We start from the raw sequence: 13974 nt of genomic DNA on the forward strand, positions 1-13974 counted from the left end.
CGAGCTGATGCCTGGCTTCTTGATGGTGCTGGCATCTTGAGCGGTGGACTTCTTCGAGGCGATGGCTGAGGAGGTGGACTTCTTCTAGGAGATGGCTGAGGAGAGGGAGATCTATGAGGTGACGATGACATGGGGCGTCGTGGAGAGAATAGGTTCTCGGGAGTTGTCCCTGGTGGAAACACTATGTAGGCCTTCTCCCACGCGACGAATGTGTGTTCTTTCTCTCCTATAGTGTTCGTCCCCTCCTCTGCGGGGTAGTCCATATGAACATGATGGTACTGGTCAACTGCCTTGTTTACTTCAACCACAACGTACCCCTGCGGCATTGGACGTCTATGCAAATGTTCATGGGAGCCACGGGGATAAGCCACGCCGAAAGCTACCTTGATGATAATGTTCCTAGCACCAATGTGTAGTTCACACGGTTTCCGTGCTGTGATGAGGTACATGGAATAAGTGATGGGGTTAGCTCCAACAACTCCCATGGGCACATAGCTACTCCGACGACCACCAGGGCTAGAGTGTGCAACATTAGGAGACACTGCTAGCTGTTCCTGTTCGCTCACAATGGCGTCTCATTCACGCATGAGGGCTTGCTGTACTGCTTGTGCTATCTTTTCATCTGTATGTTCCCTCACCTTTTGTAGTGCTTGTTCAAGCATTTCCATCATCCTAGCTTGTTCTGCCTCTCGTTCTGCATCTCGTTCTGCTTGGGATCTCTTTCGACTCTTGTAACTATTGACGTCGCCTAAGAATTCATATTTCCAACCCATCACCCTAATGCCTCGTGTGCGACCACCGTGCTCCTTATTTCCCAGTGCCAAGGTGAGCTCGTTCCTATCAATGTCTGGCTTGAAAGAGCTTTGTGCAGACTGCTCGTGAGCTTCTACAAGCTTTTCTGCAAGAGTTTGCATCACTTCCTGGTCTTTGGAGGTCGTAAAGCATAAGGTTCCATTAGATGAGTAAGAAGCACCCCTCCCAAGAAGGAAGCGCGTCGATCGTTTACTCTAGCCCTCTGTCTCAAGCGGGACACCTCTCTCTCACAGTTCACCTAGCTATTGTTGCCACTGCCGTTCTTTCCTCACGTACCCATGACTGTCGACTTTGTGGGGCTAGAGGTTCTTCTTCGAATTTGTTTTGTTCACCTCACTCTACCTCTGTGCTTCTTCTGACAACTTGTACTTCGCAAAGGCTTGCCAATGATTTTCAAGTTGCGGCCATTTACGGAAATCTGGCGTTGTACCTTTCTGCACATACGTTCTATTCAGTGTGCCCTTCCAATTCTTAAATGAAATTCTCATGATCATTAACGTCTTACGCTTAACTACTTCCATATCTGTTTCTTTAGGGAAGTCGAACTTCTCTAATATCTTGGGCCACAAGATATCATTCTTGATCGAATCAAGAACCACGTGCGGATCACCTTGTTCGCCAGTCCACAGTCTGTAGCTGATGGGCACATGATCCTGAATAGCAATCCCACAAACTGACTTGTATGGCCGCAGAACTCTCTCTGGTGGAGTTGGCTCCCCTACTGGTGAGACCTCTGTGATCACAAATCATCCTGTAGGCATCTTCGAGGGACCTTGGACACGATGCCGCTCCTAGGATTGCTCATTGTTGTGACCCTCCAGAGCATCAGGCATCTGCGCATAAGAGAAAAAACTATTAGGAACCTAGACAATAATATGTAGAACAGATGCATTCATCTACTTATGAATTACCTCATCGCCTCCACAGGTGTCTATTTGGTCCAGGTTGAGGTAGTGGCTCGGGCTACCTTCTTCAATGTTTGATGGCGGCACTACATCTCCTTCTAGCACTTGGGCCGGATCGGCGGTTGGTGATGCCATCTCTTCCTGGGAGTTCTGCATACAATGACGACGAGCGGTTGAGTTTTCTACATATAAAGAGCTGAGGAAGGAGGGAGATAGAGATAAATTCGACGAGGGAGGGAGAGAGGCGGTCGAAAGAGTGAGATAACCATGAAGGAGTCAATAGATAGAATGCATACACATACAATATTGTAATTGAGTACGTTATAACCACATTTAACAAAAAAAAGTCGCATCTTACATAGCAAAATAGGCACAAATATGCACAAAGATACTTGCATGTGACACATTAATCTTACAAGTCACATCATCTTACATAGCAAAATTATGATGATTACAACCAGAACTAGGATTACAACATCTTTACACGTGAAATCAAATTTCTTCTCCTTATTTTCAAAGGTAGCCAATTTAACTCGGCTTGGATGACTTGACTGTTGTATGCCGCAATAGCTTCCTGTTTCGACTTGTATCCTTTGTAACATTCTCCTTTGAATCCATTAACTTGTGCATGACATTTCTGCCAACTGGCGAACACTCCACTTTGCTGACCACGATGGACAATGTACCATGTCATAGCAATCTTAAATTTTAGAAAATATGCAAAAATGATATACTACAAACCACACTAACACCAAAAAATGCTACTGCGAAGAAAAGATTAATTAAAACAAGTATGAAAACATCATTAGCATCAGATTATGGAGATAGTTATATACGACTGCAAGCTCGACTAGGATAGTGAAAAGACGTGCAAGGTGCATGTGTAATAACCATTCTAGTCGAGCTTTGCAGTCATATATATGGTCTCCAATTTTATCATTTGCAAAAAAAAAAAAGTATGAAAACAGTGCAATTTTTAATACAACACATAACAGGAGTAAAAAAGAAATACGGCCTCAGTGGCTCTAGCACATGGCCTTATTAGGCACACATAATAGGGAAGATGAAGGACATTGACCACAGTTTGAACAAATGCTTCTTCTTCCACTATTATGTGAACCTAATACGACCATATTCTAGCATCCTGGAGCCATATCATCATCAGCAAAATTATATACGACTGCAAGCCTGACTGGGATAATTATATACTTGGAGGAGTTGTATTTCAAAAGAAATATTTGCTTCTCTATAAAGAGAATTTAATGTAGGAGGCTAAGCATGGTAAATCTCTGAACCCAGCTATTCCTTAAATACCCTATGCATATTTAATTGTGACTATTAATTAGCTCACAACAAAATATACATGGCATTTTAGGAAACATTCCAAAAACCCAGAAGAGAGAAGGACAGCAACATTGTCATTCAGCACGCATAAGTGCTGCCCACGAGTAATGAAAATGGTAGAGAGATTAGGGGACAAGATGCAAGAAAGACAGTATTCAAGTATGGACACAATCCCACATATAAAAATAAAATAACCCAACAGCACATATTTATTAAACTTGATCTTGCAAGTATGTGCCAACAGTTCAGAAACAAAGACACCATTCATCATGTAAAGATAATAAACTGAACAGCAAGTAGATGTATTAAAATTGCTCTCGGATGATTCTTAACAGCTAGCCCCAAAACAACTAAGGTTCTGCTCCCTAACTGTTCTATAGACATTTCACAAATTGGACAAGAATCTGCGATCTTAACTAGATGCAGAACCGGGAAAAGGGTTCTCTGAAATTACCAAGTCTTCCTGGACATAGCTGCTGTACAGGTTCTCAAATACTGAAAAAAAGAAAACAAGCTCCTGTATAAACTGAAAAATAGCAGAGCAGCAGACCAGAAGGGAGGAGAAACACAATTAATGAACCATCAAGATCTACTGCTCTTTCAGATATCGATCAAAACAGAAATAGCCTGAACCAAATACTACAGCAGCACTAGTCCAGGGATCAAAGCAAACAGGCAGTGAACTGAGAACAACCGAGGCCCAAACTCGGTATACAGGAACTGACCAAGGAGGTCCAAATCACAACCTCCAGTTACTACACAGGTCCACATCTATTGTACACAGGTCCACTCAAGCTATCAGCGAACTAAACAGGTCCACATCTATTGTACTCAGATAGCTAATCAAATTTCAATGCATTTACTCATCACCGAGCATTAAGCACATGCAACAATACTGTTCAGATTAACAGAGAGAGGGAGAGGGAGGTGTGAAACCTTGAATAATCGAATACCTATGCAAAGTAGTTGCATTTCGACAGCACAAGATCATATGTATAGCATCTGTTCTTATAAGAAATGCCAAAAGCATAATTAGAACATAGCAACCAGGAACCTCGTCATGCTTACATTAGGTCAATCATCGATCCCAGCACAGGCATCATCAACAGGATAGGTGCAACAGGAGGGTATTGCACACTATTGTGCAAAGCAAATGTTGGGGGAAATAGATTAGCCTGCGGACAATGGTTAAGGATCGCTATCAAAGGTTCCTCCAGAGCCATCGGTCTTCGGACTCTCAGCAGGAGGCCTGGCCTCCGGAGGCTGTGGACCCCTTCAGGCCCACCCCTCTGGTGCCTATGTGGCCTTCCCAAAGCTCAAAGATGTAGCAAGTCTCTGGAGATAATATCGGGGAGGGAAGGACACCCCCTGCCACCAACCTGACACGAAGTGACAGGCGATTAATGCCAGTGCAAGTGGTGCTTATCCTGACACTCCAATGCAATGGAGGTCATCCTGACACCTCTGGTAGTGTGGCGCCAGGCTGCAATTGGCGACCAGCTCACCCCCTAGGGTTGCTTGTACTGCACTAGTTGCTGTTAGGGGTCGTTGTTAAGGACCCACAATGGCCCCTTGGCTCAGCTAGCCTATGCCTATGGACCTAAGCCCCCGAAGGCCACTTTCGGACCTCCAGGCTTCGGGGAAGCCTCAGTCTCCCTGAGCCATGCCTCCCGAAGCCTCAATGTCCCAGGGCCACGCCACCCGCAGCCCCAGCCTTTGGAGCCTCAACCTCCGGAGCCTGGGCAGGCTTCCCAAAGGCTACGGGGTGAGTTATCAGGCCCCAAGAAAGATCTGCCAGAGGGGGAATGCCGGTCATCCTTCCCCTGCAAGGAAGTGACCGGCATTCAATACCAAGGCTAGTGGACGCCATCCTGACAACATGACGCAAGTGGAGGATGCCTGACACACGGGACAGTGCGGCGCTGGGCTGCATTCGGTGACCGGCCCTGCACCGACCCCAGGGTTGGTTCAGCCCCTGTATTTGCTGTGGTAGATATTATCTTCTATGTAGGGTTAAAAGTAGTTATCCAGGATAAGGCCATGTAATTCGGCCAGATCCTAGATATTTGTACATGGTGATAACTTGTACACCAGGTCACGTACAACCCTATAAATAGGGGGCCATGGTCATCTGGGGGAGGAGGACAGGTACACACAAACACAAAGACACATAGTGATACTCCCCCTAGACCAATCTTTTCTACTATCAATACATTTTTGGCATCCCTTCCTTTCAAACTTCATCTCCAAGCTTGAGTCTCCTCCTTAGAAGAAACCATCGCCGTACTTGTTAGCGCAAGTCAATCTCTTGCGCCAACAGCGCGCCATCCGTAGGGACTCGAACACAGAAGTACTAAGAGAGGTTAGGACACCACCAGAAAAACTACCAAAGCGCTAGCTCCAGCAGCCATATCCACTATTGCAACCATGCAACAACATGCGTGGCTGCCACAGCCGGGCACACTGTGTGCACCCGCCAGCCCCGCAGCCGTGTGGGACGGCATTCCTCTCGCCTCTGCCAACCCAGAACCTTGGGTTGGTACGGAGGCTCAAGAAGGCGCGGAGGCCTTCCAGCATCTGCATGGCGAAGACCTCACCGCGCTAGGAGAGGTCGCGGCCGAGGCCGCAGCCAAGCAAGCCGCCTTCCAGTGGTTCTGGGCGGTCGAACCCAGGGGTATTCCTACCTGGGCTTTGTGTCAAAGTATCTCTTTCAACAGCACCCAGGGTGCCCCGGGCGAGCCAACATCTTTGGAGGGTCTGTCCGCCCAGTGTCCTCCTCAGGCCCCTTAGGCGAAAGAGGGTTCCGAGGAGGCGTAGGGCTTCAGAGTGCGCAGACACCGCCAGCGCCCCCGATGCAGCCCTCGTGACACCAATCGCGCGCAGGGAACTCGAAGTCCACCATGTCCAGGGAGACGTAGTGGGAGCCACTCCGGCTCCGAGAGCTAGTTCACCAGACGGCCTCTTTGGTCTCCCCAAGGGGAAAGAGGCCCTAGGGAAACCACGGGCTCTAGGGCACGCAGCCCTCGGCAACGACCTCGATGTCAATTGCAATCTCCGGTCCCCCCGAAGGCATACGGGTGCATCCTGCATAGGCTAGGGTGTAGCCACAATCCCGACGACCGTCGAACCCTCACGATCTTTCGGGAGGGATACATCAAAAGACAAGCAGGATACCTGGCCACAGAGGGAGCCAGCGAAGGACGGCACAGGGGTCGTAAGCCTAAAGCAAGCTCCTGGGCAAATCTCTGGCCCTCTGAGCCCGCTCCATCGCCACCAACTCCGTCATCGATGGTACAATATCCCAAGGACGAGGACTGAGTCGGAGAACGTCGTCGCCAGGCTCCGGACGGGGTGCCTCCAGAGCCAGGTAGCGGCTAAGGGCCGAGGGGGTCACAGAGTACCTCTCCCAGCCTAGCCTTCAGCTTCACCTCCAACACGCCGTCGCCAGGCTCCGAACGGAATGCCTCCGGAGCCAGGCAGCCGCTAAGGCTCGAGGGGGTCACAGAGCGCCTCTCCTGGCATAGCCTTTGGCTTCGCCTCCGACACGCCGTCGCCAGGCTCCGGACGGAGTGCCTCTGGAGCTAGGCAGTGGCTAAGGGCCGAGGGGGTCGCAGAGCACCTTTCCCAGCCTAGCCTTCAGCTTCTCCTCCGACACACCGTTACCAGGCTCCGGACGGATTGCCTCTGAAGCTGGGCAGCAGCTAAGGGCTGAGGGGGTCGAGGACCACCTCTCCTGGCCTAGCCATAGGCTTCGGGGCCTCCAAACCTCACGGTAGAGGCCTTATTCTGGCAAAGGTACTCCCACAATCACCTGTCAATTGTTTACCTAGTTGGTCTATCTTTCATATAGTAAGATCAAAACTTGCTGGAAGTATCCAATCTTGCTGTTAGAAGTTTTTGCAATAGATAGCCACTAGGTAGAAATAGTAAACTTAGAGTATATCCTTGTTTAGTAGTAAGCAGCAGAACTTAAGTTATACCTTAGTTTGGCATGAGCTATAACTAGTCACCTGACCTACTTATGCCTTATATTGCAATTAGCTGCTTATTGACAACAGTAGACTGCCAAATTTAACTAGTACATAGCCATGCAAATCCATACACACCTGCAGGCACAGCATGCCTAGGTCACCTGGAAGGCAAGACTGCCTAGGTATCCTGGAAGGTATTGCGTAGCCTCGGCAGTGTAGTTGCCATGTACCAAGGGACTTCCTTGGTAGATAGTGTTGCGGCGCACCCGAAGGACTTCTTCGGGAGGTGTGACAAGCCCACGTACCATGGACACAGCATGCCTAGGTCACCTGGAAGGCAAGACTGCCTAGGTTTCTTGGAAGGTATCGCATAGTCTCGATAGACAATGAGGCCCACACACCTGCAGGCGCAGCATGCTTAGGTCACCTAAAAGGCAGATTATGCTAAGGTGCCCTGGAAGGCATTGCATAGCCTCAGTAGTGTTGAAGCCACGCACTGAGGGACATCCTCGGTAGTGGAGATGCGGTGCTCTGAGGAATACCGTCGTAGGATATCCTCATTGCACGACATGCCTACACACCGCGGGCGCAACATGCCTAGATTTCCTGGAAGGCAGATTATGCCTAGGTTCCTTGGAAAGTATTGCATAGCTTCGATAGTGTGTAGATGACGGTTACCAAGGGACGTCCATGGTAATGTAGCTACGGCACCCCCAAGGGATTTCTGCGGGAGGCGTGACACGCCCACGCACCTGTAAGCATTGCTTACCTAAACCTAAGGTCACCTAGAAGGCATCAAGCCTAGGTTTCCCGGAGGGTATAGCATTGCCCTGGTAGGCAGTGGAGCCCACACACCTGCAGGCACAACATGCCTAGGTCACCTAAAGGCAGATTATGTCGAGGTGTCCTGGAAGGCATTGAATAGCTTCGGTAGTGTGGACGTCGCATATCAAGGGATGTCCTTGATAATGAGGATGCGGTGCACTTGGGGAGCCGCCTCGAGATGCACGACATGCTTATATACCGCGAGCGTAGCATGCCTAGGTCACCTGGAAGGCAGATTGTGCCTAGGTTTCTTGGAAGGTATTGCATAGCTTCGGTCGTATAAATGCCACGCACCGAGGCACACCCTCGGCAGCGGAGTTGCGATGCACCCGGGGAGTATCCTCGGGAGCACGACATGCCTACACACCGCGGGCGCAGCATGCCTAGGTCACCTGGAAGGCAAGACTGCCTAGGTTTCCAGGTTGGTATTGTGTAGCTTCGATAGTGTGTGAGGCCTTCAGCTTTAATACATGCCGAAGGGGGTACAAAACCTCCGCAAAAATAGAGATGTCTTGAAAACCTCTGCAAGACAGAGAGTCTTCCAAAAACCCCCGCAAATGGGGATGTCTTCCCAAAACCTCCACAAAAACGGAGATGTCTTGAAAACCTCTGCAAGACGGAGAGTCTTCCAAAAACCCCCGCAAACGGGGATGTCTTCCCAAAACCTCCACAAAAACGGAGATGTCTTGAAAACCTCCGCAAGATGGAGAGTCTTCCAAAAAAACCCCACAAAACGGGGATGTCTTCCAAAAACCTCCGCAAAAATGGAGATGTCTTGAAAACCTCCATAAGACGGAGAGTCTTCCAAAATCCCCAGCAAAATGGGGATGTCTTCCAAAAACCTCCACAAAAATAGAGATGTCTTGAAAACCTCTGCAAGATAGAGAGTCTTCCAAAAACCCCCGCCAAACGGGGATGTCTTCCAAAAACCTCCGCAAAAATGGAGATGTCTTCCAAAAACCTTAGCCAAATGGAGAGTCTTCCAAAACCTCCCTAAACGGAGATGTTTTGAAAAACCTCCGTAAAACAGAAACGTCTACCGAAACCTTCGTAAAACGGGGATGTCGTCCAAAACCTCCACCGAACCGAGACCTTGAAAAACAGCCATGAGGCAAAAACGTATTGAAAGCCTCAGCACGAGGGGATGTTTTGAAAAACTCCGTCTATGAAGATGTTCTAAAAACCTATCTGATAAATCCTCGCAACGCCTCCGTGCCGAAAGGGTGTGAAACCCACTAGCATCTAAAAGGCACAACTAACAAGCTGGTGGGGTATAAACCCTCGCCGCGGGAAGAGGTATGGCCTACATAACTTAAACACGTATGGTAAAAGGTAAAGTTATTACCCTACAGTCTCATCTAGACATGTTCGTACGTCATATATGAGGACTATGCTAATATTAAATGAAAGTCCACTCTGTGTCGCACGAAAAATAATATGGAATCCCCAACTGTTCATTACAGAGGCAGCAGCTTCGCCCCCAACATACTGCTGCCATGCTCCAGATGGAGTGCCTCCGGAGCCAGGCAGCAGCCAAAGGGCCAAGGGGGTCACGGACCACCCTTCTTGCTGATCGCGCCTTCGGCTTCGCCTTTGATAAAACCACCGCCAGGCTCTGGACGAAGTGCCTTCGGAGCCAGGTAGTGGTTAAAGGACCAAGAGGGTCGCGGACCTCCCTTCCTACTGGCCGCATCTTCGGCTTCGCCTCCGACAAAATCGTCGCTAGGCTCAAGCAGTGGCTAAGGGCCGAGGGGGTCATAGAGCGCCTCTCCCAGCCTAGCCTTCGGCTTTGCCTCTGACATGCTATCGCCAGGCTTCGGACGGAGTGCCTTTGGAGCCAGGCAGCGGCTAAGGGCTGAGGGAGTCGCAGAGTGCCTCTCCCGGCCTAGCCTTCCACTTTGCCTCGGACACGCCGTCGCTAGGCTCCGGATGGAGTGCCTCCGGAGCCAGGCAGTGGCTAAGGGCCGAGGGGGTCGCAGAGCGCCTCTCCTAGACTAGCCTTTGGCTTCGCCTCTGACACGCCGTTGCCAGGGTCTGGACGGAGTGCCTCTGGAGCCAGACAGCGGCTAAAGGTCAAGGGGGTCACGGACCTCCCTTCCGGCCTAGCATCGGCGTCACCCTCAGCACATCGCCACCAGGCTCCGTATGGTGTGCCTCCGGAGCCAGGTAGCGACTAAAGGTCAAGGGGGTCGCGGACCTCCCTTCCGGCCTAGCATCAGCCTCGTCCTTAACACACCACCGCCAGGCTTTGGACGAAGTGCCTCTGGAGCCAGGCAGCGGCTAAGGACCTGAAGGGTCGAGGACCACCTCCGGAGCTTGTCCCCAAAGTTCCAGATGGACTACTTTGAGTCGAAAATCTGGAACAAATTTGGAAGAAGTCCCTACCGACACCGGACATGAGGAGTATGTCATGTTGGAACTTAGCGATGGCCGGCAATGATGAGGTCGCCATTACTTCGCCCAGCCCTCCTTGGTTACCCTACATGTCTACTGCTACTACATTCCCGAGGCCACCTCTCCCCAGGAAGGAATGAAGTCAGTATGCTCAGCCACAACGACGAGGTACGAACCCTCCGTATCGCACTGGCACCTACCTCAGTCGAATTCAGGCTAAGACCTATGCGAGGTCTCGGTACTTCGGTCACCAAATCCAACCATCGCCTATGAAAGGGCTAGAGAGGCATGGTATGAAAGCATGAAGGCACACAGACATGTAGTCACCTGTTTGGAGGATCCCCTTACACTTCAGCCCAAGAAGGAACACAATCATCTCCAAAAGTTCAAGTTATGTTATTAACAACTTGTGCATCCGGAGGACAAGTACAAAGAAGCAACAGTACAAAGGTTGCTACGGAGGAAACATACCTTGAAAGAGCAAACCAGGGGGAGAAAGAGTATAAGGTGGCAAAAAAGTAATTATGGTCCGCAACGAAGCCATAGTCGACCGTGAGACAGGAATGTCCCGCGACTTCACCAAGAACTTCCCCCAAGGGCGCCTTCGCCTCCTACGGGTCCCGGCAAGGGCCGCGCATGAAGCGACGTATGCGCCTCATCTGCGGCGTACCACTGCAAAAATTGATGCAGTAGCCGGCCCCCGAACTATCGGAAGACGAGGAAGAAGTCGAAGAAATCACCACCGTGGCCTCCTTTCCCTTCTTCCTAGCCTCCTCCTTCTCCGCCAGGGCCGCCGACTTCTCTGCCGACACTGGCTCCTCCTCGTCACTCTCCCTCCCCAGGAGATCCCAATCGATCTCCTCTTTGTCATTGAAAATATCGATGATCTTGACAGGCGCGATGTCTTGGACTGGGGTTGAGCCAAAGCGGCAGGCAACTGTCCTACCCATAGGGGTGGAAGCATGACTGCCGCCGGAGCCATCATCGGCAACCGAGATGAAGAGGAAGATGATGCCATATTCAGGTCAAGGTTAAGTGCTCGCTCATGAAGTAGTGATGAATCCAGCCGGATGACTCCAGCTTTTATAGCCAGGCCAAGCAGCCACGTACGCTCGGGAGATCAAGCGGAACCGGCGCGGCGTTGTTTCATGGCACTCCCTATTACTCCCCGGGGAGCCTGTGGCCATATCCCGATCGTTCCGTCTACACGTGGCAACATCCTACGGTGATGCCTCGTTGTCTCGCATGCACGTCCCATCGTATTAATGGCTTGGACTCCTTTCGGTCCATGCCAGGGACGCGGGCATGAGACCCCAAACGAACCCTCGCATTATCCAGTCAAACATGCCAGTGACACATCCCGTCCTTCCATACTTAAACAGGCAAACATGGGGAGCCCCCCGCTCCCACACGTAATCTCCACTCTGACATATTCAAGTGGCGAGAGGACTCATCACCAAGAAGTCCGAAGGATGTAAAATGGCCTCAGCATGGACCCCAGAGTGTGTCATCTTCACCGACGCCCTCTGGCCTCCGGTCCCAATGCCGTATGTACCAACTCCATTAGGCTCTGGAACGTGTCTCCTCTGCCAATACGTCTTCGGTCTTCGACCTCGATGCCGGTTGCACCTCCAACCTCATCGTAGGCTCTGGAGTGTGTCTCCTCTTCCAATACGTCTTCAGTCTTCGACCTCGAGGCCGGTTGCACCTCCGACCTCAGCGTAGGCTTTGGAGCGTGTCTCCTCTGCCAATACATCTTCGATCTTCGACCTCGATGACGGCCACACCTCCGACCTCAGCGTAGGCTCCGGAGCGTGTCTCCTCCGCCAATACCTCTTCAGTCTTCAGCCTTAACAACGGCCACACCTCCGACCTAACCATAGGCTCCGGAGCGTGTGCTGACGATGACACCAGAACGGGCTTTGGCTTCAACAACAACTATACCTCTGATATCATCATGACGAGCCACTATGGACGTTGGAGACTCCCTCCCTCAGTGTTTCCTCTAAACATGCCTAGGTCTTCGGATTATGCTATCAGCCTCGAGCTTCACCATCGACGCCCACAACTCCCGCTGAGAAACTCCTTAGAGGCAAGGGATCGTGTTCAGGAATCCTTGTTACTATACCAGACTGGAATTGGTTTTCCTCTAAATCCTGTCGCCCCTCCGAACATTGGGGCCAATGGATGAGGGGGTACTGTTGGGAGAAATAGACCAGCCTGTGGACAATGGCTAAGGATCTCTATCAAAGGTCCCTCCGGAGCCTTCGATCTCCGGACTCTCAGCAGGAGGTGTGGCCTTTGGAGGCTGTGGACCCCTTCAGGCCCACCCCCTCGGTGCCTATGTGGCCTTCCCAAAGGTCAAAGATGTAACAGGTCTCCGGAGATAAGATTGGGGAGGAAAGGACAACCCCTGCCACCAACCTAACACGATGTGACAGGCAATTAATGCCGGTGCAAGTGGTGCGTATGCTGACACTCTAGTGCAATGGGGGTCATCCTGACACCCCTGGCAGTGCAGCACCAGGCCGCAATTGGCGACCGGGTCACCCCCCAGGGTTGCTTGTACCGCACTAGTTGCTGTTATGGGTCGTTGTTAAGGAACCCCGACGGCCCCTTGGCTCAGCTGGCCTATGCCTATGGACCTAAGCCCCAGAAGGCCGCTTTCGGACCTCCAGGCTTCGGGGAAGCCTCAGACTCCTGGAACCATGCCTCCCGAAGCCTCAGCATCTCAGAGCCATGCCTCCCACAACCCCAGCCTCCGGAGCCTGGGCAGGCTTTCCTAAGGCTACGGGGTGAGTCATCAGGCCTCAAGAAAGATCTGCCAGAGCGGGAATGCCAGTCATCCTTCCCCTGCAAGGAAGTGATCGGAATTCAATACCAAGGCTAGTGGACACCTTCTTGACAAAATGACGCAAGTGGAGGACGCCTGACACAAGGGACAGTGCGGCGCCAGGCCGTATTTGGCTACCGGCCCTGCACCGACCCTAGGGTTGGTTCGGCCCCTATATTTGCTGTGGTAGATATTATCTTCTATGTAGAGTTAAAATTAGTTATCCAAGATAATGCCATGTAATTCGGCCAGGTCCTAGATATTTGTACATAGTGATAACTTGTATACCAAGCCACATACAACCCTATAAATAGGGGGCCATGGTCATCTGGGGGAGGAGGATAGATACACACAAACACAAAGACACATAGTGACACTCCCCCTAGACCAATATTTTCTACTATCAATATATTTTCGGTGTCCCTTCCTCTCAAAATTCGTCTCCAAGCTTGAGTCTCCTCCTTAGAAGATACTCTCACCGTACTTGTTAGCGCAAGACAATCTCTTGCGCCAACAGCCAACATACACAAGTCATCAACATTACGAGGAGATGGCATCTTATCATTTTTAGCAAAAAGAACCAAAGATCATATGTATAGCATCTGTTCTTATAAGAAAAAGGCTCTAGCACCATGAGACTAGGCATCACCATAGACAAGGATCAGAGAACCATTCACCATTCATCATCATAGACAAGGATCAGAGACTATCCTATTTCGGGAACCATTTTTCATCGTCATAGACAAGGATCAGAGACTATGGATCAGAGAACCATTCACCATTCATCATCATAGATAGTGCATCGCGACCTCCTGCTGGAGGGAGAGGGGATGGAGGGGGAGGAGGTGGACGGGGAGGAGCAGGAGGATTACCTCAACGACGGTGCTGG

Source organism: Phragmites australis, chromosome 7, assembly GCF_958298935.1.
Source record: "Phragmites australis chromosome 7, lpPhrAust1.1, whole genome shotgun sequence".
NCBI lineage: Eukaryota > Viridiplantae > Streptophyta > Magnoliopsida > Poales > Poaceae > Phragmites > Phragmites australis.